A 23450-nucleotide genomic window follows, 5' to 3' on the forward strand; every position below is an offset into this window, starting at 1 on the left:
CTTATACAGGGCCTTGACACATAGTTAGTGCTTTTCTTTTCCACAAAAGATAACAAAGATGGGAAAAACAGCTGAAATAGGTCATACAGACAAAGATGTGACCCATGGGGAAAGAAACGCTATTTTGAAGTCCTCCAGGAATCAATTCTTGAAAAAGATTCACGAAGGAGAAGATACCAAATGCTTGGGAAGGGGGTAGCAGAGAAGGAATGATGAAGTAATTAAGAAAATATCAGCAATGATGACCATATGCCTACTTTCCAGTACTTGAAAAACCTTTATGAAAGTAGTCATCCCTTGATTTCAGAAAGGCCTGGAGAGACTTACACGAACTGATGCTAAGTGAAATGAGCAGGACCAGGAGATCATTATATACTTCAACAACAATACTAGATGATGACCAGTCCTGATAGATCAGGCCATCCTCAGCAACGAGATCAACCAAATCATTTCTAATGGAGCAGTAATGAACTGAACTAGCTATACCCAGAAAAAGAACTCTGGGAGATGACTAAAAACCATTACATTGAATTCCCAGTCCCTATATTTATGCACACCTGCATCTTTGATTTCCTTCACAAGCTAATTGTACAATAATTCAGAGTCTGATTCTTTTTGTACAGCAAAATAATGTTTTGGTCATGTATACTTATTGTGTATCTAAGTTATATTTTAATATATTTAACATCTACTGGTCATCCTGCCATTTAGGGGAGGGGGTGGGGTAAGAGGCGAAAAATTGGAACAAGAGGTTTGGCAATTGTTAATGCTGTAAAGTTACCCATGTATATATCCTGTAAATTAAAGGCTATTAAATTAAAAAAAAAAAAGAAAGTAGTCATCCTTGGTATATTTATGAAAAGTAAGCAGGCAGCCTTTAGAAGTCAGAATCCTTACATTTCCACAATTAACTGAAAAGGGGAGCAAAACATAAGGCCTTTGGGATCTCACCATTGGTTGACTATCAATAAATATTTGATTCATAGGAACAAAATAGTGCTTTGTAGACTCTCTTCCTATAAGGCATCTCCAATTTATATATTAGCATCATACAAGATTCTTTGAAAGATACAATCAGCAAGCATTTATTAAGGGCCAAGTATGTGTCAGAGTTTTATATATCAAGAATAAAACAATCCCTACTAGCAATGTTTATGTTCCAATGTGGGAAACACATACACATACATATTTGCATTATTATTATTAGTTAACATTTATACAGCACTTGCTACATCCTAGGCATTGTGCTAAGCACTTTATAATTATTATTTCATGAGGTCTTCACAACAGTCCTGCAAATTAACTCTATTTTACAGATGATGAAACCAAGGCAAACAGGGGTTGGATATTACACAGCTAATAAATGTTTGAGGTCAGATTTTAATTCAGGTCTTCTTGACTCCAGGCCCAGTATTCTATATGCTGTGCCACTTAGTGTATATATGTATATATACATATGTGTATATATAATAAATAATGAAATGAATAAATACAAATATATGCAATGACAAAGAATTTTTGTTAGATAACCATTTGAATATCAGTTTCAAATGTGGCATAAGGCAAAAAGACATATGCTCACCAAGAGGGTCTGCTGCTGTCATGGAGTCATACAATCCAGTCATTTCAGTTTTACCTAGTCCTCTTGTCCCTCGTCCCAGATTCATGTGAAATACATGCCAATCAGGAACATCATAAGGAATAAATAGAGCCTGCTTACTCAAGCCTCACAAAGTTTCTTTGTGATTTTATTGGGTGAAGTTCCTGAAATGGTTGAATGGAAAGCTACAGACTAATAATCAGGAGTTAAAAAAGAATTTTCTGAACTTGAGTCAAACAATGGCAGGGACTGGGGACTTCCATTGAGGACAGGGTAGAATAAATAAAACAAATAGACTTAATCCCATCCTGAGTACATCTTCAGGCTGCCTGCCTGCAACATGCCATCAAGGTGCTGGGACTATATGGACTATTTAACCTTTCTTGTAAGAGAAAGGCTTTCTTCTTGCTCCAGTCCAGGCAATGGTAGCAGAAAGCAGCAAATGACACAAACTGACCCTAGCTGGGATGCACAACACAGAAATCAGAGGAGACATCCAGAAAAGGCAGCACAATTTTCCACGGAGAGCAGAGATGCAATCCCATCAGGCAGCAGCTCTGGCACAGCTAATCACAGTGCCCAGTGGTGAACAGAAGAAAAAAGCACAATGACATCAAAGAACATTTATATCTCTGAAGCATCAGAGGTAGGAATTGCCTCCAGGGGACATATGTTGTTGGGCTACATTTCAGACCTCCTCTGAATTCTTTATGCATATGTTCAAGCCCTTCATATTCATTGTGTGTCCTTTCACACTTGTTTCTAGTGGGCATAGGAGATCTTATCACAATTTGCTATATGCTGGATGTCTTTTGCTTTGAGTAAATGTTTCCATTCTAGGTTGCTTAGACAAAGTAAGCACATCATTGGGGACTTGTGAGTTATAGTTTTAATAGGGTCCTATCCCACAGAGTGCCTTGAATATGGGAGGAGCATTGCGGGGATCCATGTGCTACATGAAAATGAATATGTGCTTGTTTCAGAGATAGGAGAAAAAGGAATTTAAAATGATTTACCTGTCACCCAGGAAAAAGAAGACCAAAGGGAAAATAAAAATATGGTGATCACAAAGCCATGATCAAAAAGACTAGTTAAGGGTGCTGGGGAAGGATGCTGGCAGGAGAGAGGCAAATGGGGACCTGGGATCCAGCCCAGACTGAGAAGTGCTTCAGGGATTTAGCACTGACACAAGCCCCATGTTGCTGAGAAGCAAATGCTCCAGGGCTCATTTTTTCTTTAAGTTCTAATATGTCTTTGGTTTTATTCCTTATATATCCTGTCTCGATTTCTTTCCAGTCCTGGTTGATTGTCAAACGTACTTTGAATTATATGGAATTAGAAATAACAGTGGGGCATAGCAACTCAGAGCAGCTTCAGGAATGTGTATTTAGCAATCAGGAAGCACAGGGTGTGGTCTCTGCATCTAAGGCAAAGTGAAGAAAGAGATAACTCTAAGAAAAATTTCTAGTGGATTAATCTATCCTATCTACTTGCTGGGCTAGGAGGGCCTCTAGGGAAATGTCAGGATCTATCGTTAATGCTGTGGCATTAAATTGCTGAGATAATTTTATCCCTGACGTGGTCAAAGGCATAGGTGGTATGTTTATCAAATGCTAGAGAAAAGCTAATGCTAATTAGCAGAATCTAAAGATTCTGATGATCTAGAGTAAAAGATAAACTGGATAGTTCAGGATATAGTAAAGATAAATGTAAAGTCTGATACTCGGGTCAAAAAAATTTAACTACACTTGTATAAGATGAGGGAGACTACAGGACACTTCATTTAGAAAATATAATCAACTATAAAAGATTTAATAAATGATCAGTTTAATGATCCATCACAGCTCCAAAAGGCTCCGATACAAAATGCTATCCACTTCCAGAGTGACAATTGATAAATTCGAGTTGCAAATTGAAGCATATTTTTTCCTTTATTTTTCTTCGTTTCCCCCCCAAAAATATGGCTAATATGGAAACAAATTTTATAAGACTTCATATATATGTAATGGATATCATATTTCTTGCCTTCTCAATGAGTGGGGGAAGGAAGGGGAACAGAGATAACTGGGAACTGAAAACAAAATTTTAAAAAGATCTGAGAGTTTTAGTGAACTTTAAATTTAATGTGACTCAAGTCAGTAGTGTGAACTGTCCCTCTCCCAATTAATTCTCGCCTATATTTATACATTAATAAAAAAGATCATGTTCTGAACAAGAGAAATGATAGTTCTGCTCTTCCCCTCTCTGGGCAGGAGACATTTTTGCCCTTGTGTTCTGTACTAAACATCCTGGATACAGGAAATTAAAAAACTGAAGCAAGTTCAGGAGAAGGTGAACGTGACAGTTAGGCGATCAGAAAACATGATATACAAGGAACTGCATGTATTTGACCTTAGGAAAAGAAAGCTTGTTGTCTTCAAGTTTTTCAAAAACTTTCAGGTGGAAAATTGATAAAACTGGTTTTTCTTGGCCCCAGTAAGCAGAATTGGGGGCAGATTAAAACGTCTAATTGGTGCATTCAGTTAAATATTTTTAAAAAAGACATTATAACAACTCAGCTACAGATTAAACTTGTCATTTCTTTACTTGTGATTTCTCTCCTTCTTCTAAGCCAAAGCAAATCAGCATCTTGTCTAAGTCATACAACTAGGCAGAGGTAGGATCAAAGCTGAGATTTGTTGGCCTCTATCCACTGCACCCAGGTATCAAATATTCTCTGAGCAAGTGCTGCCTACATGAAGCACATTAAAATGTAACTGGGGAACATTTAACAACATTAATAAAAATAAAATGGAACAGACTGAATGATGATAAATCATACTATTTTCATCTTTTTTATTTGCTTTTTTTTTTCTCTTGGTTTTTCCCCCATTTGTTCTGATATTTCTTTTCCAACATGACAAATATGAAAATGTTTAAAATGACTGTACATGTATAACATATCAGATTGCTTGCTGTCTTGGGGAGGAGGGAGTAAAGGGAAGAAAGGAGAAAACATTTGGAATTCAAAACCTTATCAAAATGAATGTTGAAAAATGTCTTTACATATAATTGGGAAAAAATAAAATATTGAAGAAAACAATACAATGGAACATTTGTGGTTTTCTAAATCAATGTACAGATAACAGGGTTCCTTACATATGCATGATTTATTGGCCCTGATTCTTTTTAGGTTTGATACCACTATCCTATGCCATCCTTCCTCTCTTTAAGAGAAATGGAAATGGGCTGCCTTGGGAGGTGGTGAGCCCTCCCCATCACAAGAAGTTTTTACGGTGGTTGCATAGAGGAGATTTTTTTTTCAAGTTAAGGATTGACTTTGGTGATCCCTTCCATCTCTGAGATTCTATGAAGATGATTCTTCTCCCTCCCAACACCCATTTTCAGAATTTGGTCATTTCATTTGACAGTTTCTTATCAAACTGACTTCTTAAAATCTTAGAACTTTAGAGCTAGAAGGGGCTTTCTAGCATCACCAAACACTTCGTTGTACAGATGGAGATGAGGAGGTTCAAAGAGATGTGACCTAACATAATAGATTACTCATCCTTTTAACGAGAGAAAATTTTTAAAAAACCAACCTACCCTGAGTCCAGATACCAGTCCCATATTCTGATGGAAGGGAATCATCTATTAAACACCTACTTGTGTGCCATAAAGTGTGCTAAGTGCTTTACAGATATTTTCCCATTTGATTCCCTGGAAAGTAGGTGAGACCCCTTTTTGCAGTTGAGGCAACTGGGGTAGATCGAAGTTAAGTGACTTGCCCAGCATCACATGGCTGAGGCCATAGCTGAAGCCAGGTCTTCCTAACTCCAGGTCCCAGAATTCTAACCACTGCCCCACCTAACAATCTCTAGACGATGGAGAGGGAGAGCCAAAGGATTGACAAATTAAAACCCCAAGCTTTTTTACAGTCTCCCACTGGGCTTCCCAAATCATCTTGCCTCACCACTTTGTCAATTAGATGTAAGGACATCCTTCAGAGACATGTGAAGAACAGATGGTCCCTCAAGGCTTAGAAAAGGGATAGAGACTGGATTTGTGGTTTTGCACATATAGAAAACTCCCAGGACCAATGCAAATTAACATCTCTGCAACTTGCTGCCTTTGAGAGATGTCTAGATCACTGAGAAACTAAACAAAAGGATAAAACTAGACGGGCTTTTGGCACAGTGAAATGAGCCTGGAGCGGGACATTGAGGAGCCTGAATTCCCAGCTCCAGTTGTACTATTGGTTAGTGCACTCTTGGATAAACCCCTTTTCCTGTTTATTTGGGCTTCCATTTTTTTATACATATGTGTGTGTACACACACACACACACACACACACACACACACACGAGATACCCGAGCATTCTATCAATGGTATTTCCAATTTTCCCAGACCTTGTCTGAGAGATGCAGTTTCACTGTGAAAAAAATGAGGCAACACCACCCCCTAATGGTTTTGGCAGCATTGAAATAGCAAAGAGAAGCCCTCTAGAGCAAAGAACAAGGGACAGGAGGCGCGATTCAGAGCTCAGCTCTGGATTTTTCTTCACCTTTGGCTACTTAGCAATGGAAGATTTAGCCAGGTTGCCTGGAAACCCCAAAACAAAGTTCAAGTAAGAGAAAATATGGCTGCCCCATGGCCTTCTCCTCTTGCCAGACTTTCCAGGTTGCCTAGGTGTACATACAATGGAAAGGATGGTGGCTGCTGCTCCTGCCTGGAAACCAATAATCACTCCATCGTTGAGCTGCAGGTTCCCATTCAAGATGAAAGCTGGGGGTGGGGTGGGAGAGGGAGGCGAGTGAGGACATGGAAGGTATGGTGAAAGTGGGACACCTTGGTGACAGAGATGAAGAGTCAGAAATTCCCCCAACAAAACACACTCATGAGTTTAGGGTGAACCATTGAAAAAGGAAAATAGATTATCCTCCCAATTCCACCCATTACTAGCTTCGTGGCCATGGGTGATTCAGTGGGCTTCCATTTGCTTCCCGGTACACTGAAGGGACTTCAAAGCCTTTTCATCTTTGACATTCTGTGTTTCTTAGGCCTCTTTCCAGTTAATGTTTTAAAGTCTTTTTCACTGGGTGATTTTCATGTCCTGGGATTCCTCCCTTCACTAAAAAGTGCTGTTCTTCATGTGATTAGAAGACCACATGACCATCACTTCTCACCATCTTGGTATAGACCCTTATGGCTCTCTCTTCCACCCATCCCACAGCCATCTGCTTCTCCCGGAAGCCCTTCTGTCTCTAATGTCGGATCATCACATGAAAATCAGCAGTCCCAGCTGAAGAGCTGCAGAAGCAAAGGCTCCACCCTGCCCACAGAGGGAAGAAAACAGCCCCTTGATTCAAAGAAAGACTTGGGTTTAACATTGTCTTTTCATTATTACTTGTGTGACTGGGAAATTTAATGAATTTCTCTGGGCTTCCATTTCCTTGACTATAAAAGGAGGGTATTGGACTAGATGGATTCTGAGTTCCCTTCCAGCTATGCTCACTGAAGTTATGCTGAAGAAACAGTAATTCATCTTGATTCAGTAAATATAGGAAAAGGCATATGGAGGAACAAAGGAAGCTTAACATGAAGTAGAATGCAGGTTTAAGGCAGTGAGGTGGTGCTTAGTGCACAGAGCTTGGGCCTCGAGTCAGATTCATCTTCTCGAATTCCAATCTGGCTTCACTTACTAGCTTTGTCACCCTGGGAAAAGTCAGTTCACCCCATTTGCTTCAGTTTCCTTCATCTGAAAAATGAGAAAGAAATGCAAAAACCACTCCAATATCTTCACCAAGAAAACTCATATGTGACAGAAACAGACCAAGCACAGAATATGGGTTTGGGAAAGGGACTCTCAAGGGCAATATGAAGTGAAGACATGTCCAGGGAGCAGACCGATTTTTTTTAACATCATTAAAAAAAATTGTTTTTTTAGCTTTCAACATTTACATTGGTAAGATTTGGAGTTCCAATTTTTTTTCTCCCTCTTTCCTCTCCTCCCCACTACCCAAGACAGCAAGCAATCTGATATAGGTTATACATGTACAGTCATATTAAACATTTTCACATTAGTCATGTTGGAAAGGCTCAATATTAAAGTCTTCTCCAATATAATTTGTGGAGTAGGTGGCCTTTCTGAATAAATAGAAGAAATTAGAAGACACCCAGTATTTGCAGATGAGACGCTATACTTACTATTGTTAGAAAATACCTATATAACTCCACATGATCCCCTTTCTACCTTATCTACCAGAATGGTCTGAAATTTATTCATGATAATGGCCTCTCACATTTATGCAGTACTTTCAACCTTATAAAACTTTTCCCATACACTACTATCTTGCTTTTTTCTCCTTTTCTAGATTGTAGATAAGTATCTACTATCTCCATTTTGTAGAAGAGGAAAGTTGGGGTCAGAGAAATTTAAAAAGCTTGTCCAGAGGCATCCAGCTAAGCAAATGTTTGAGATATTATGTGAACACATTTCTTTATCTATCTAGGATTAACAGCAGAACGCAAAAAGCATCAAATTCAGAATCAGAAAATTATGGCTTTAAGTCTTGGCTGTGTGCCCTTCATGCTGTGAGTAAATCTTCATTGCCTCATTTGTAAGTTGGGGAGAATAACACTGTACTAGGGACCTCCCAAGGCTATGGGGAGGACAGTTCTTTGAAAACCTTAAAACCTTATAGAAATGTGACATTTTGCTGCTCTCGTCTCCTTAATTTATCTACTTATGCTTCTTTCAGTTATCTCTGTAATACTTTATCTTTAGGCATCTTATTAAATAAATAGTATTATGTGTTCAATCTGTAAATCACCTCACTAGAGGGAGAGGAAAAAATCTAAATAAATTAATAAATCCAGATACAAATATACACACATGTACATATGTATACCTACATGCATGCATGTGTTCACATATATGCAAACCCCAATACCTACATATATACACACCTTGCATAAGGTTCCTATATGTGTATACATATAGATACATACATGCACAGAGACACACACATATCTGCATATATACACACACATTCATATAAAGGCATGTATACACAACACAGTGATTTATACACACATGTATGTTTATGTACATATGCAAACATGCATGTGCCCATTTGACCCAGTATGCTACAAATGAAGATTTTCTCCAACCTATTCCTTGCCTGACTGGAAAGCAATCTGGTCATGAGTCATTATTGAAAATATCCTAATTAAGGGCGCCTAATACTTAAGCCAAGTTCAGAAAACCATATTCTTGCTATTTTTATTTGCAACTGCATCCAATTGACTTCTATTGGATCATAAAGGCCTTGGGCTATCACTAGAGAAGGATTTCTAATTCTTCCAAGCAGAGAAAATTCTGACCAAATGCATTGGCTGGCTTCCACCACAGAAGGCCCGAATGAAGTCAGAGTCTGCTTCCATTTTGTTACATCACTGTGGCCCAGGTTGGGACACCTTTCCGTTTCCTGCCTTCTTCATCCAAAGTCCACCTCCACCCAAAGGGTTTAGCCACTGAGGGTTGCTAACAAAAAATCTTAATGAAATGGATTAATTGCTCTTTCTGGCAACTGTTCCAGTAGATTTAGGCTGGAATTAAAGTGCTGGACTTGAAATCAGTGAATAGAAGAGTTTGTTCTCTGTGACCATGGGGAAAAAAATCACTTGACCTCCCTAACCTGTTTCCTCATCTGTGAAAAAAAAGAAGAAAATCTGTAGTTATTACCTCAAAGGGTCATGAAGAGGACCAAATGCAATAATATCTGTAAAGTACTTTGTAGACCATAAAGTATTAATATCAATGTTATTATTAATGCCTTCCTAAATCACCCAATAGTTCTATTATAAATAAACAATTAGACTTTGGGGTTTTTTTTAATTTGTAAAGAAATTTTTAATTTTACTTTTTTTATGTGTAAAGAAATTTTTATTGATGTCTTTTGTTTTTATACTCTTAAAGTTCCTCTCCCCAATATCTTTCTGCTACCTCCTCTCTAAAAGAAAGCCACTCCTTATAACAAAAACTTTTTTAAAGAAGAAAAAGAGAAAAAAAGATAAGAAAAACTAATCAATACTTTGAAAAAATATGAAAATAAATGCAATGTTTCATCACTCACAGACTTCCCACTTTTGCAATGCAATGAAAGTAAGAGTCCTCTCACATCTCTCATTTGGGGCCTTGCTGGTTCTTTTAATATCACAACATTTCAGCTTTTTATATAACATGGTAGATAAAGTCAGGAAGACCTAAATACAAATCTGCCCTTAGACACTTAGCAGTTATGTGACCCTGTCTGCCTCAGTTTCCTCAATTACAAAATGGAAGTCATTATAACAACTGCCTACCATGTTATTATGATCACATGAGATATTTGTAAGCACTTACCACAGAGCATGGCACATAGTAGTTGTTTAATAAATGTTTGTCTTCCTCCCCACCATTCTCCTTCCTTTCCCTTTTGATAATGCTTATGCTCTCTCTCTCTCTCTCTCTCTCTCTCTCTCTCTCTCTCTCTCTCTCATATATATACTTTTTTCTTGGTTTGACTTGCTCTGCACCAGTTTATGTAAGACACACTTAACTTGGAAGACTTTTCTTATCCCTTTAATATAGTTCACAATGACCCAGACACTTGTCTTCTTTTTTGGACATGTCCTCTTGGGGCTAGAAAATTCTCCAAAAGAACTTTTCTTCCATCACAGATAAAACACCAACTTCCTTTTTTCTGGTGATACATGGTCTGAAGAATATTTTCCATGCCATCCTCCCAGGCAAGAAAGTCGCTGTTTGTAATAAACCTCCACCTACCTGATGTTTTTCCAGTGCCCTTTGGGTAGTCTGCAATTTTGTTCCAAGATTATGGTGTTCCATGATTCACGGCCATATAGCATCCCCAAGATCACCCACAAATGGCCTTTTGCGTCAGTGAGCAGTTTGAGATCATTAATAGTGCATCTCCACCTCCCAAATGCAATGTTCTGTTCCTCCTACTCAGCTCTGGGTTCAGCTTGATGTCCATCTGCAGCACTGGTCACCTATGGGTAGCTGCCGGGACCCTCCTCACCCACTGGCCCCCATATCCCCAAGGTCTAGGTACTTTGTGAGTCAAAATCCTTCCCAAACTATAGCTCAAAAATCTCCAATGAGGTTTTTCTTTTTAGCTTGTATATATTTAAGGATTGCTAGATCCTTAGTGGATAAAGTATTAGACCTGGAATCAGGAATCACTCAGTAAGCATATGATAGTGAGCAAGTCACTTAACCTCTGTCTGCCTCAGCTTCCTCATCTATAAAATGGGGGTAATAAGAGCGGCTACCCCTCAGAGATGTTGTGAAAATATTTGCTACATAAATATTAGCTAATATTACTATTTTTTATTAAATAAATTTATTACAGGGACAGCTAATTGGTACAGTGGATAGAGTACCAGCCTTGAAATCAAAAGGACCTGAATTCAAATCTGGCCTCAGACACTTAACACTTCCTGGCTGTGTGACCCTAGGTAAGTCATTCAACCCCAATTGCCTCAGGAAAAAAAGTAAGTAAATAAATAAATAAATGGATGGATGAATGGATAAATAAATGGACTTATTACATACTATTTTATTAAATAAATATTTATTAAATACTATAATAACAATAATTAAGGCTAGAAAGAACACTGCCAAGAAAACCCCAAATAAGATCACTGAGAGTAGAAAACAACTGAACAACAACAAATTTATACATGGACCTATCTGTATCTATGAGAGCTCTAGAGAAAGGCTTGCAGGGCATTGAGTAGGTCCTCTATGGAGAAATTATGGAAGGATATGAACAAGAATCATAGTAATTTCTTATTGAAAGAGAAGACCCCAGTTTAAATTCATTCACTACTTTTATGACCTCAAGGAAATTGCTTCCCTTTCTTGTTCCCCTATTTCTTCTTTATAACATGAAGGAGTTATCCTAGATCAGGACTTCTTAGACTTTTTCCACTTGCTTACCCTTTTTCACCCAAAAAACTTTTGACATTATCCCAGGCATATAGATATATAAAAACAGGTTTACAAATCAAACAAAACAATAATTCATAATTGCATGACTCCCCACATTCAGTTATGAGACCCCATATGCAGTCACAAACCACAGCTTAAAAAGTCTCATCCTATAATTTCAGAGAGACCTGGAGATACTTACATGAACTGATGCTAAGTGAAATGAGCAGAGCCAGGAGATCATTGTATGGCAACAAGAAGATTATGTGATGATCAATTCTGATAGATGTGGCTCTTCTCAACAACGAGATGATTCAGGCCTGTTCCAATGATCTTGTGATGATGAGAGCCATGTATACCCAGAGAGAGGACTGTGGGAAGTGAGGGTGGATCACAATAGAGTATTTTCACTTCTTTTGTTGTTGTTTGCTTGAATTTTATTTTCTTTCTCATTTTTCTTCCTTTTGATCTGATTTTTCTTGTGCAGCAAGATAATTGTATAAATATGTATGCCTATATTGGATTTACATATATTTTTACCATGTTTAACATATATTTGATTACTTGCCCAGAAAGGAAGGGAAAAATTGGAACACAAGGTTTTGCAAAGGTCAATACTGAAAAATTATCCTTGCATATGTTTTGAAAATAAAAAGCTTCAATAAAAAAGTTTCATCCCACTATAAATTCTGTGACCTCCACATACCAAGATCTTTCTAATTCAGTCCTTCACCTCTCACCTGGACTATGGCAATAACCTCTTTTATTTGGCCAATCAAGGTTGAATAATTTGAATGACAGCTAGTAAGTGTGTAAGGTTGGATTTGAACTGGGGATCTCCTGACTCCAGAGCTGGTATTCCATCCATTGCACCACTTAACTGTTCCAACAATAACCTCTTAAGTAGACTCCTTGCCTCAAATCTCTTTCCTGTACAATCTACAAGGGTGTCAAATTCTACAGTGTTAGGGGATTGTCTACCCCAGGCATGTAAAGACTTTCCCTAATGCAATGGACAGATAAGAACAATTTGTTCCAATGCTATAAGGCAGGTAAAGCAAGTGTTGTGGGATGCGTAGAAAAAATTGATTGGACATTGAAGACAGCAAAGTTATCCACTGCATCTAAACTCTGTCCTGCTACTGGACAATGATGGCTTGAGAAGAGAGAATGAAGCTGATGATTTCATACAGCTCTTCCTTAGTTAGTTCAAATTCAGATTCAGACCCTGACTAGCTGTATGTCTCTGGGTAAGTCACTTAATTCTGTTTGCCTCTGTTTCCTCATCTGTAAAATGAGCTAGAGAAGGAAATGGCAAGCTAATTCAGTATCTTTGTCAAGAAAACCCCCAAAAGTGTCATGAAGAATTGGACATGACTGAACAATAACATGTGAAAAACCCTGTACTAAGTGTTAGAGATATAAAGAAAATGAAAAGGTAGCCTTTGTTCTCAAGAAGCTTACATTCTAATGGGAAAGACATGTTCCTAAGTAGGTATATGCCAGATACATACAGAGTAGATATCCTTAAAGAGGAGGGTACTAGCAGCTACAAGGACCAAAAAAAAAAAATTCCTATGAAAGATGCCATTTGAGCTGATTGTTCAAGGAAGCCAGGGATTCAGAAAGGAAAAAATGAAGAGGGAGAGTATATCAGGTATGGGGGACAAGAGATACAAGTGCATAAAGATGGGAAATAGAATGTCATATATAAGGAATAGCAAGTAGATTGGCATTGAACTGTAGGATGCATGAAGAGAAGCAATTCATAAAGAAGCTTGGAAAGATAGAAAGAGGTCAAGTTTTTTTTTTAAATCTCCAGATGTCAAATAGAAGAATTTTTCTTTGATTCCAGATAATAGGGATCCCATGAAGTTTATTGAGTAAGGATGACTTGTTCAAACTTGCACCAAAGGAAAATTATTTTGGCAGTTGTGCTGGTTGAATTAATAGGAGGAAGAATTGAGATAGGAAATTCAGTCAGTAATCTAATGCAAAGTTCTAGAGAGAGTGGTGAGGACCTCAATAAGGGTGATAGCTAAGGGAATGGAGAAAAAGCAATATATATATGAAAAATATTTTGGAGATAGAAACAATAAGATTTGGCTGCCATCACTGAGATTAGCAAATCCTGGGAAGAAGGGAGCCTCCTTCCTTGCCATCACCAAAGCCAACTACTGGTCAATGGCTACTGACAAGCATATAAGTCCCACCACCCTATGAATGGCAGTGCCCCTCACAGGTCATTGGGTCTGCTTTCATCCTGACTCCCAAAGTCATCATCAAGGAAAGCAAAGTTTACAGAAAAGGGACAAGACCAGACCTCTCCACTGACTGCTGACAAAATACATCAATGTAGGAGGCAGACCAGTCTTCTGAAGTAGCAAGTCACCCTGAGGCAGAGAGAGGAGGTAAGTCAAACCCCACTCTCCTTTCAGACTCAAGTGAATGTAGGACCAGGACCCTGAAGCAGTCTCACCTTTATGGAGATGAGACCTGATAACTAACTCTCTTTGCTTGTTGCTACCGACTTAGCAATTACAGCTACTGAAGACTCAGACAAAAACATTCTCAGAACCAAAATGCTGGGAGCTGTTAAATGGTTCAATAGCAGAAAGAGCTATTATTTTATTATTTAATATTTTTCTTATCAGTGGAAATTATATTAAGATACATTACTATCTGCTTTTGCTACCTAAAGACAGTCTGATTTGCAACTGAATCCACATGACTGTTTTATTCCCCATTACATTATAGTCTCCTTGAGAGGAGGGACTATTATACTTTTCAATTTGTAATACCACTGCTTAGCACACAGTAAGTGTTTAATAAATTATTTTCACTCACTCATTCATTCATTATAGAGAGAGTGAGAGTGAAGAGTCAGGATGAGCTAATGTTGTGATCTTGAGTTAGTGGATAGATACTAGGGCCCTCAGAAGTGGTCTCCATACAGCTAGAAAACTCCACAACCACAAAGGAGACCAGAAGTGCCATGACAAACAATACAAAAAAGCTCATTTGGGCAATGCCCTGAAAGCCAACCTATTTGGAGGGTCATCCCATGCAAAAGGGATTGTCTTAGAAAAAGTTGGTGTGGAAGCTAAGCGCCCAATTCTGCCATCAGGAAGTATGTGAGAGTCCAAACTGATTAAGAACAGCAAAAAATATCACTACCTTTGTTCTCAATGGTGATTGCTTGAATTTTATTGAGGAAAATGATGAAGTTTTGGTTGTTGGCTTTGGTCAAAAAGGTCAAGCAATTATTGGTGATATTCCTGGAATCCACTTCAAGGTTTCTCTTCTGGCTTTGTACAAAGGCAAGAAGGAAAAACCAAGATCATTAAAATTGTGTGATGTCTTTGTCATAATAAAAAAAAAATTCATGTAAAAAAAAAAGAATAGAGAAGTTCTGCAAAGGGTTGAGTTTGGAGGAGGAAATGAGTTCTTTTGTTGAGTTTGAGATGCTTAGAGATGTGAAGTTTGAAATCTTCCTTTAGACAGTTGGTGATGTAAGCCTGGAACTTAGAAAAGAGACTAAGGCTGGATTTGTGGATCCAGGAATCATCTGCAGAGAGATTATAATTGGACTCATTCCAGCAGAAACCAAAGCCAAAAATTCTTTAGTCCCAGGGTCATTGCAGAGCACACAAATCAAGACTGCTTATTTCCTTATTTTCTGTGTCTAATGAGAAGGAAAAATGCTCTCATTTCCTTGATGTTTCCAAAAACAAAATAAAGTATCTTCAGACACACACATACACACCACACACACAAAGGAAAATGGCTAAATTTTGTCTAATACATCCCAAACTCAAAATCTGACCTTTAATTTTTAACCATTGTTCTGGTCCACAGCTGCAGCATCACTTGCTTCTCCCTTATTTCCAGTGAATTCTTTCCATAGCAGTGTTTGTTATAAGGGTTTCTCTTGCTAGGTGTAGGGAATAATTATGATACATAATCTCTTTCTCTATCCCCTAATTATTCAATATATATTTTTCTGCTTTTACAAAAAGATATGTGTTATTTCTGATTAGCAAGTATTTATGTTTTCTCTTCTCCACTCCATTCCATTGAACAAGAAGAAAAAGAAAGGAAGGGAGGGAAGAAAAAAGGAAAGAAGAGAGAAAGGGAGGTTAGGAGGGAGGAAATACCTCATAACAAATATTCATATTCAAATAATATGGACATTATTGTATACAAAAATATGTTTCATTCTGCATTTTTAAATCTGTCACCACAAATGTTTGAAGAAGGAAGGAAGGAAAGAAGAAAAGAAAAGAAGGAAAGAAGGGAGGAAGAAAGGAAGGAAGGAGGAAAGAAAGAAGGAAGGAAGGGAGGGAAGGGAGGGAGGGTTCAATAGTGCATTAATGAGCTTTGTTTCCCATCACCCCTTCAAAAGATGATCTTTTCCTCTTTTTTCATCTTTGCTAATCTGATGGGTATGAGAAAAAAAAGTGCTGTTTTGATTTGTTTTTCTTTAATTATTAGTAATTTGGAACATTTTTGAACTTGTTGATAGCTTAGATTTCCTCTTTTAAAAATAGTCTGTTCATATCCTGCGACCATAAATCTATTGTAGAATGGTTCTTATTCTTATAAATCTCAATCAGTTCTACCTTAAATATGAAATATCTTGGAATTAAATTTTTCTCAGAGAAACTTGCTGAGAAGATTTTCTATAGCCACTTTTTCTAATTTTCACTAATTCAGTTTTACTTATGCAAAAAATAAATTTTATGTAATCAAAATTGTCCATTTTATCTTCTGTACCCCTTAATTATGAGCTCTTCCCTAAGCTTAGATAGGAGATGTAATTTCTTTCTTGTTCTTCTAATTTGATTATGTTACCATTTATGCCTAAGATATGTGTTTATTTAGAATTTGTCTTGGTGTACAGAAATAACAATAACAATATAATAATAGCATTTAGTTAGTGCTTTGTTTGCAAAGTACTTTACAAATTATTTCATTTAATCCTTTTGACAACCGGAGGCAGAACTAAGTGTAATTTTGAAGATGAGGAAACTGAGACTTAGGGAAGTGACGTGACTTGCCCGGAATCACATAATTAATAAGTGTCTACATTTGAAGTTAGTTCTTCCTGACTCCAAGTCCAGTGCTATATCTACTACCTGACTATATTCAGTTTCTATCAAATTGCTTTCCAGTTTTCCCAGATTTTTTTTGTTATATAATAAGTCCTTATCTCATTAACTGGGGTCTTTGGATTTATAATTTGATGCTATATATTGTGTATCTAAGCTTTTCCACTGGTTGACCTTTCTACTTTTTTTGACTAGTACTAAATAATTTTGTAGCTTACTGCTTTGTAACACAATTTGATATCTGACACTGATACACCTCCTTTCTCATTTTATTTCATTACTTTTCTTGAGATTCTTGACTTTTTTGTTCTTTCAGATAAATTTGATATTATTCAAAATTGAAATTTGACAAAATTGAATAAGTTAATTCAGGTAGCATTGTCATTTTTGTTGGGGGCAACTAGGTAGCCCCGTGGATAGAGCACTAAGACTGTAGTCAAAAAGACTAGATGATATTAAATATGATCTCAGACACTTACTAGCTATGTGATCCTGGATAAATCATTTAGCTCCTGGATGAATAAAAACTGGAGAAGGAAATGGCAAATCACTCCAGTATCTTTACCCAAAATGGGGTCACAAAGAGTCAAACAAAACTAAATAGCAACTGCAGTTGTTTTTATTATATTCATTTGTCCTAACATGAAAAATTAATAACTTTCCATTTATTTAGATTTTTTTTATTTCTATAAAGAGTGTTTTGTAGTTTATTCATATCATTCCTTTATATATCTTGCAAATTTTTGGCTTACATATCAGCTGCTTTCCTCTCTCCTCCCTCCCTCCTTCTCTCTGTCTCTGTTTCTGTCTCCATCTCTCTTTTTGTCTCTCTGTTTCTGTCTGTCTCTATCTCTTTCTTTCTTCCTGTCTCTGTCTCTCTTTGTCTCTATCTATCTCTACCTCTGTTTCTCTGTCTTATCTCTCTTTCTGTAAGTATTCTTCCAGTTATGCACTGAGCTAAGTTTCTTATATCCAGGAACAGGGGTACTTCCCACTCTTCAATCTTAGCTTTTGGAAGCTCTCATTCACGCCCTCAGGTTTCGTTCTCTAAGTGGCTTGACTAAGGTAACTTTTCTATATTTTTTTCCTTCTTAGCATCCTCATTGCCACAATGTCAGAGGTCCTGTGAACTGTGGTAAACATCTCCTCAGTTGCCATAGTTACTTCAGGATTCTTAGTCTCCTTGGAAATGTTGTCTGTAATAGCAAGCCAAGACTGCATGTGAATACATGTTGTTTTCCTCAACAAAACTGAACTCCCTCCATATCAGGGATCTACCCATTTGTTGTTGTTATTGTTATTGTTTGGTTTTTGTATCCCCAATACCTAGCACATGCTTGGTTTTTAACAGATACTTCTTACTTAGCTTAGATACTTGTAGGCTAATTGACCTTAAGAGTACATGAAAACTTCTTTTGTGCCCAGTATTTGCACTTGGTAAATTGGAGGATACAAGAGAAATGTAACAGTCTCGGTGTTCAGATATTTACTTAATCTACTTATGAATAAGAATATGAGAGAATGAATGAATAAATAAAATAAATGAATGAATAAATGAGAGAACCTAATCAACCAATCAATTTTAATCACTGAAATTTAGTCTCTGACTAAATCAATTAGAAGGCAATTAGTCTGTTATAGTGTCATTGACCATCAGTTTCTTATGATGGTTTATCTAAAGTCCTTATTTTTCATAATGTATCTTCCAACCTAGTCCTCAACATATAGTAGGTGCTTAATAAATGTTTAGTTGATTAATTGACTTATGAATTACAAACAAATTTTTGTAGATATTTCCCTGAACAATTGGGATTCAGGGGGATGGATCTTGTGAGTTGCTGCCTAGGCACATCTCACATATTATTCATGTAATGAAAACACTTATCTCCTTGCTGATACCTCTTTCCATTCTTCTAGTAACAAAGAATCTCTATGGAAAATTTCTCTGGTTTTGCTTCTGTGGTTAAAAAGGCATTGCTCTCATAAATTTTGCTGTCACCCCATGATTGTCCTCTCCTGTGCCTCTGTAGAGGCTGTATGGGTGGTAAAAACAAACAAACAAACAAACAAAAAACATACAGGTACTAAGTTTTCAACTTGTTGGCAATATTCTAATTATATTTTGAATAGACTGAAATTCATTTCAAATAGGGCTGACATTTCATTAATAATATTTAGTAGTCTGAATCCACCAGAGCCTGGATGTTTGCCCACTAAAGTAAGTGATTTCTTTGGAAAATTTCAAGGTCACTTTGATATATCCAAAATGTGGGTAAATTTTATTACTCATTTCACCAAGGTCAAATCTTTCTAGAGCAGAGATTCTTAACTGGGATTCCATGAACTAGCTTTTATATATCTTATATATATATATATGAATGTATATGTATAGAGAGAGAACCATGTTTCATTTTAATTTGCATCCTTGACAGTCAATATTTTATTTTATGCATTTATATGAAACCTATTTCACAGGGTCATTGTGAGAATCAAATCAAATCATAAATTTTAAGTGTTTTGAAAATCCTAAATCTTTATTTACCTGCTAGGTATTGTGATTTTGTTAATAAACAAGCAAACAGAAGACAAAGAAAATAAAATAACTTCTACAAGAACACAGTTTACAAGTATGAGACTCCAGCTAGAAATCACTTTTAATTATATTGGAGATGCATTCTTTTAAATTAAAATGTAGTCAACCTGTTAAAAATGCAAATATCCCAGTAAAATTAATACTAAATCATTAGCAGTGAATACTATTATAATAGGAATTAACTCATCAGATACTTTTGAACAGGACTGTAACTATGGGTTAATTGTCACCACACTGTATGATATCATGGTGTGAGAACTGGCCTCAGAATTGGAACACTTGAATTCAAGTCCTGACACATACTGACTGTACATCCTTAGCCATGTCATTTAAATTTCTTAGCGCCTTCAGGAAGTTTTCCAAGATTTTAGGTTGCTAAGCATTTGTATTCAGCTTTGTTGGATAGAATAACTTCATCCAGGTTTCCCTAAACCAATAAAATCATCTTTCCTTGCTTCCTTTTCTCTTGCCAAAATTAGTGGATATCACATTCCTTCTCTGATACATTTATTGGAAAATTGGAGAATTTGAGGAAAGCATGAAAGTACCTGCATGCATGTTAAACAGTGTTGGAAAGGAGAGGCAGGGTTAGTGATGTTTTAATTAATTTCAAAAAAGAAACAAAGTTTAAAAAACATTAATTGGAGGAAATTTCATAAATTTCACCAGATTATTGAAATGTACCCCCCCCCAAAATTAATAACACCTTTTCTAGAGTCCATAAAGGTATTTTCTTCTTATTAAATGACTAGAACATGATGGCCAGGTGCTTCGTGGTTTAAAATAGCAGAACAATCCACATCTTCAGTCTTCACTGCCATTCACTGGCATTCACTCGCCAGATCCTAGGAGTCAAGGCTTGCTGATTGGGTCCTGCCTATTGCTTTCAGGGTCCCATGCAATCTGCCATTATGTGGTTTTGGGATTTTTTCACCCATAGATGGTCCTGTGGTCCTTACCTTTGCAGCATCAGATGAGTGTATGTGTCCAACCTGTGGCCATCTTCACAAGGGTAACAGAAGGCAACTCTGTCTCTCTTTTTCCCCCTGTTGTTAATATAAGCCCTTTTCTCTTTAGCTTTCCTCCTTTGTCCTATTTCCCTTCTGCTCACCACCTTTTCTACATATTCTTTCAGTTGAAGGCTGTCTCATTGATTAATTTCCTTGGAACATGCATAAGCAGAAGTTTCCAAGGTAGGTGGAGTTATCTGTCTGAGAGAACATACTTCTTACTGGACTATTTCTGTTGGTTTACATGATTCCGATGTCACATTTTCATGGCCACTGATATGCTATGACAACAGCACTTCCAGTTGACAAAGGGACAAAGTCAGATGGCCTTACTATGAATATATTGGGGGGAAAGAGAAATATTGGGGGAAATGCAGGCTCTGCTCTGAAAAATAACCTGCCCAAAGTGAGTCTTTCCAAGGATTTTTACTAAAATCAACAAGGTATGGGTGAAAAGCTAGGCCATCCAAAGGAATTAAGGGAGAATAGGAAGGACTATTAGTGGACAGCTAGGTGGCCCAGTGTGTAATGGGCTGAGGCTTGAGTTGATGCACTGAGATCCTAAGCACGTGAGGCTAAATAGTAAATGGATCATACTCTATTAATATATATGCTTGGAGAAAGAATGGCCCCCACCCACTCTTTGTGCAAGTCCTGAAGTGTTGTATAGGAAATGACGATTTTGGTGGGTGGAGGCAGAGGGGTGGAGAGAGGAGCAGGAAGAGAAGGCTGGGTGGCTTCTGGTCTGGCTGGCTTCTTGACTCAGCTGCACACATTGCGATCATGAACCCCCCTTCATTTCTGATCCCCCTTCACCTCCAATCCTTCTTCACCTCTACTGAGAATAAAGATTTAATCCCTTAACCTGAATTCCTGACTCTGGCTGATTTTAAAATACATGGTCATCACATTTGGCGCCCAAGCGTGGGAACCAAGGACCCTACTTTCACTGAAGAAGTCTCCAGTGACCAGGAACTTGGGTGAGTATAATAGACAAACAGGGAACTTATTTTCTTAAAGTCTAAACTAGTAACCTTTTTTGGCTGAAATGGGACAGATGCTAGCTAAAGATTCTCCATCCCCCCCCCCAACCCCTTCAACCCCACCCAGGAGTGGCGCTATAGAAAGCATGCTTAAGCTGATAGAAGACCAAGGGCTACTTATAACTTGGGAACAGATAGCTAGACTTCTGGGTACATTAAAACGCACCTCCCCTTGGTTCTTAGAGGAAGAGCAAATCTCTTGAGAAAATTGGACATTAATTGGGCAACAGCTCTCCGCATATTACAATGAAAATGGTCTTCATTCAATTTCTATCGAGGCATCCTATGTATACAATATAATACAATTGGCCTTAAGGAACCCTATGATTTCTAGAAGAAAGAAAAAAAGCTCTAGAAATAGCCAAATGGGGAAGCCTGAGATAAAGGAGGAAGACAATGAAGAGATTAATGACCATATCCCCACAGGGCATGGAGACTTAAATGAGGCTCAAGGGTGTGGTGAATCTGAGGCAGCTTCAGCCCCACCTAAGGAGCAGGTAATTGATTCTCCTCCATCAACTCCACCCTCTGGGATGGAGGGAGGAGAGGTAGTGGGGGGGGAGAGGGGCAATGACAGCACCAGCACCTCCCCCCCAGCATCCAACTACTCCTATGACTAGATTGCAAAAGGGACTAATTAAGGCCAAAGAGGAAGGGAGAGATGTAGCAGAACTCCAACATCACATTTTTCCTGTAATAAAACAGTTTAATTCTTCAGGTCAAGAAAGTAGAAAATATGATCCTTTTGACATAGAAATCCTCAAAGACCTGAAAAAGGCTTGCACTCTTTATGGGGCTACATCAGCTTATGTTAAGATGTTATTACAGAATTTGGCATTTGAAATCTTGACCCCTAATGACTGGAAATATATAGCAAGGGTATGCCTAGAACCTGTACAAAATTACTTGTGGCTTTCTGAATATAGTGAGCTCTGTAGGATACAAGCCCAACAAAATAGTCAAAGTGCAGTTCATGCTACAATCACCTATGACCTACTAACAGGTGTAAGTTCCTGTGCAGACGTTGCCGTACAGATTAATTATTCCATAGCAGCATATGAGCAAATTGCTGCTAATGCTATCAAAGCATGGGCTTCTCTCCACAATTAAGACAACAAGGGTGAGGCCTTCACAAAAATAACACAAGGGCCAAATGAACCCTTTGCTGACTTTGTGGGACGTTTGCAGAAAACTATCACAAGAATTAATGGGGAAAATGCAGTAACAGACATTTCGATAAGGCAACTTGCTAAGGAAAATGTTAATGAGGTATGCAGAAGAATTATACTAGGACTGCGCAAGGATGCTCCTTTAGAGGAGCTCATAAGACGCTGTGCCACAGTGGGCACAAATGCCTTTTATAGCCAGGCTATGATGCAGACTTCCCAAGATCCCAACATGGGAAGACAGGGTCCGTTCTGGCAAGGGACTTCCAGAGAGACTTGTCAATGCTTTCAGTGTGGTAAAGTAGGGCATATGAAAGCTCAATGTTGGTATAGAGACAGAGTGAGAAAACAGGGTGGGAGAACAAGACCCAATACCCCATGTCCAAAATGCAACAGAGGCTTCCATTGGGTCTCAAAATATAGACAGGTTCAGGGAAACGGGATGAGGGGCCCAGCCCCAGGGCCCAGGCAAAAAAAAAACTTGGGGCATGATGGCAGCCAATGATGCACCCAGAGAGTGCCTAGAAGTCCAATACCCAGACATGATCAATCAGCCAGGAAGCCATATGATGGGAGAAAGGGATTACCCAATCAATCAGCCAGGAAGCAACCTGATGGAAGAAAGGGATTACAATTAGGGAGAATAGAGTTGTATGCAGCTGGGACAACAGAGATACCCCCTGGAGAAGTGAAATCTGTTCCTCTCCAGCCTATGGATCCCTTGCCTCTAGGCACAGTAGGCTTGACCATTTCACCTCCTTTTTGTATGTACAAAACAGTGTCCATCCACACACTGATGTGGGAAACTGGAGAATGTGTAGATAATATCCCAGTCACTAACACAAGTAGACAATGTGTGACTTATCACCCAGAAGAAGTAGTAGCATCAGGTTTACTCATACAGAATCCTAATAAGCAACCTGGTGATAGTCACCCAGATTCTGATT

The 23450-nt window shown here is 37.9% G+C and overlaps 1 pseudogene; it reads left to right on the forward strand.

Moving 5' to 3' along the window:
• The first annotated feature begins 10511 nt into the window (after window positions 1-10511).
• Window positions 10512-17820, forward strand: LOC100922957 (annotated as a pseudogene).
• Window positions 17821-23450: the final 5630 nt, after the last annotated feature.

Source organism: Sarcophilus harrisii, chromosome 2 (assembly GCF_902635505.1).
Source record: "Sarcophilus harrisii chromosome 2, mSarHar1.11, whole genome shotgun sequence".
In the NCBI taxonomy this organism is placed as follows: Eukaryota; Metazoa; Chordata; class Mammalia; order Dasyuromorphia; family Dasyuridae; genus Sarcophilus; species Sarcophilus harrisii.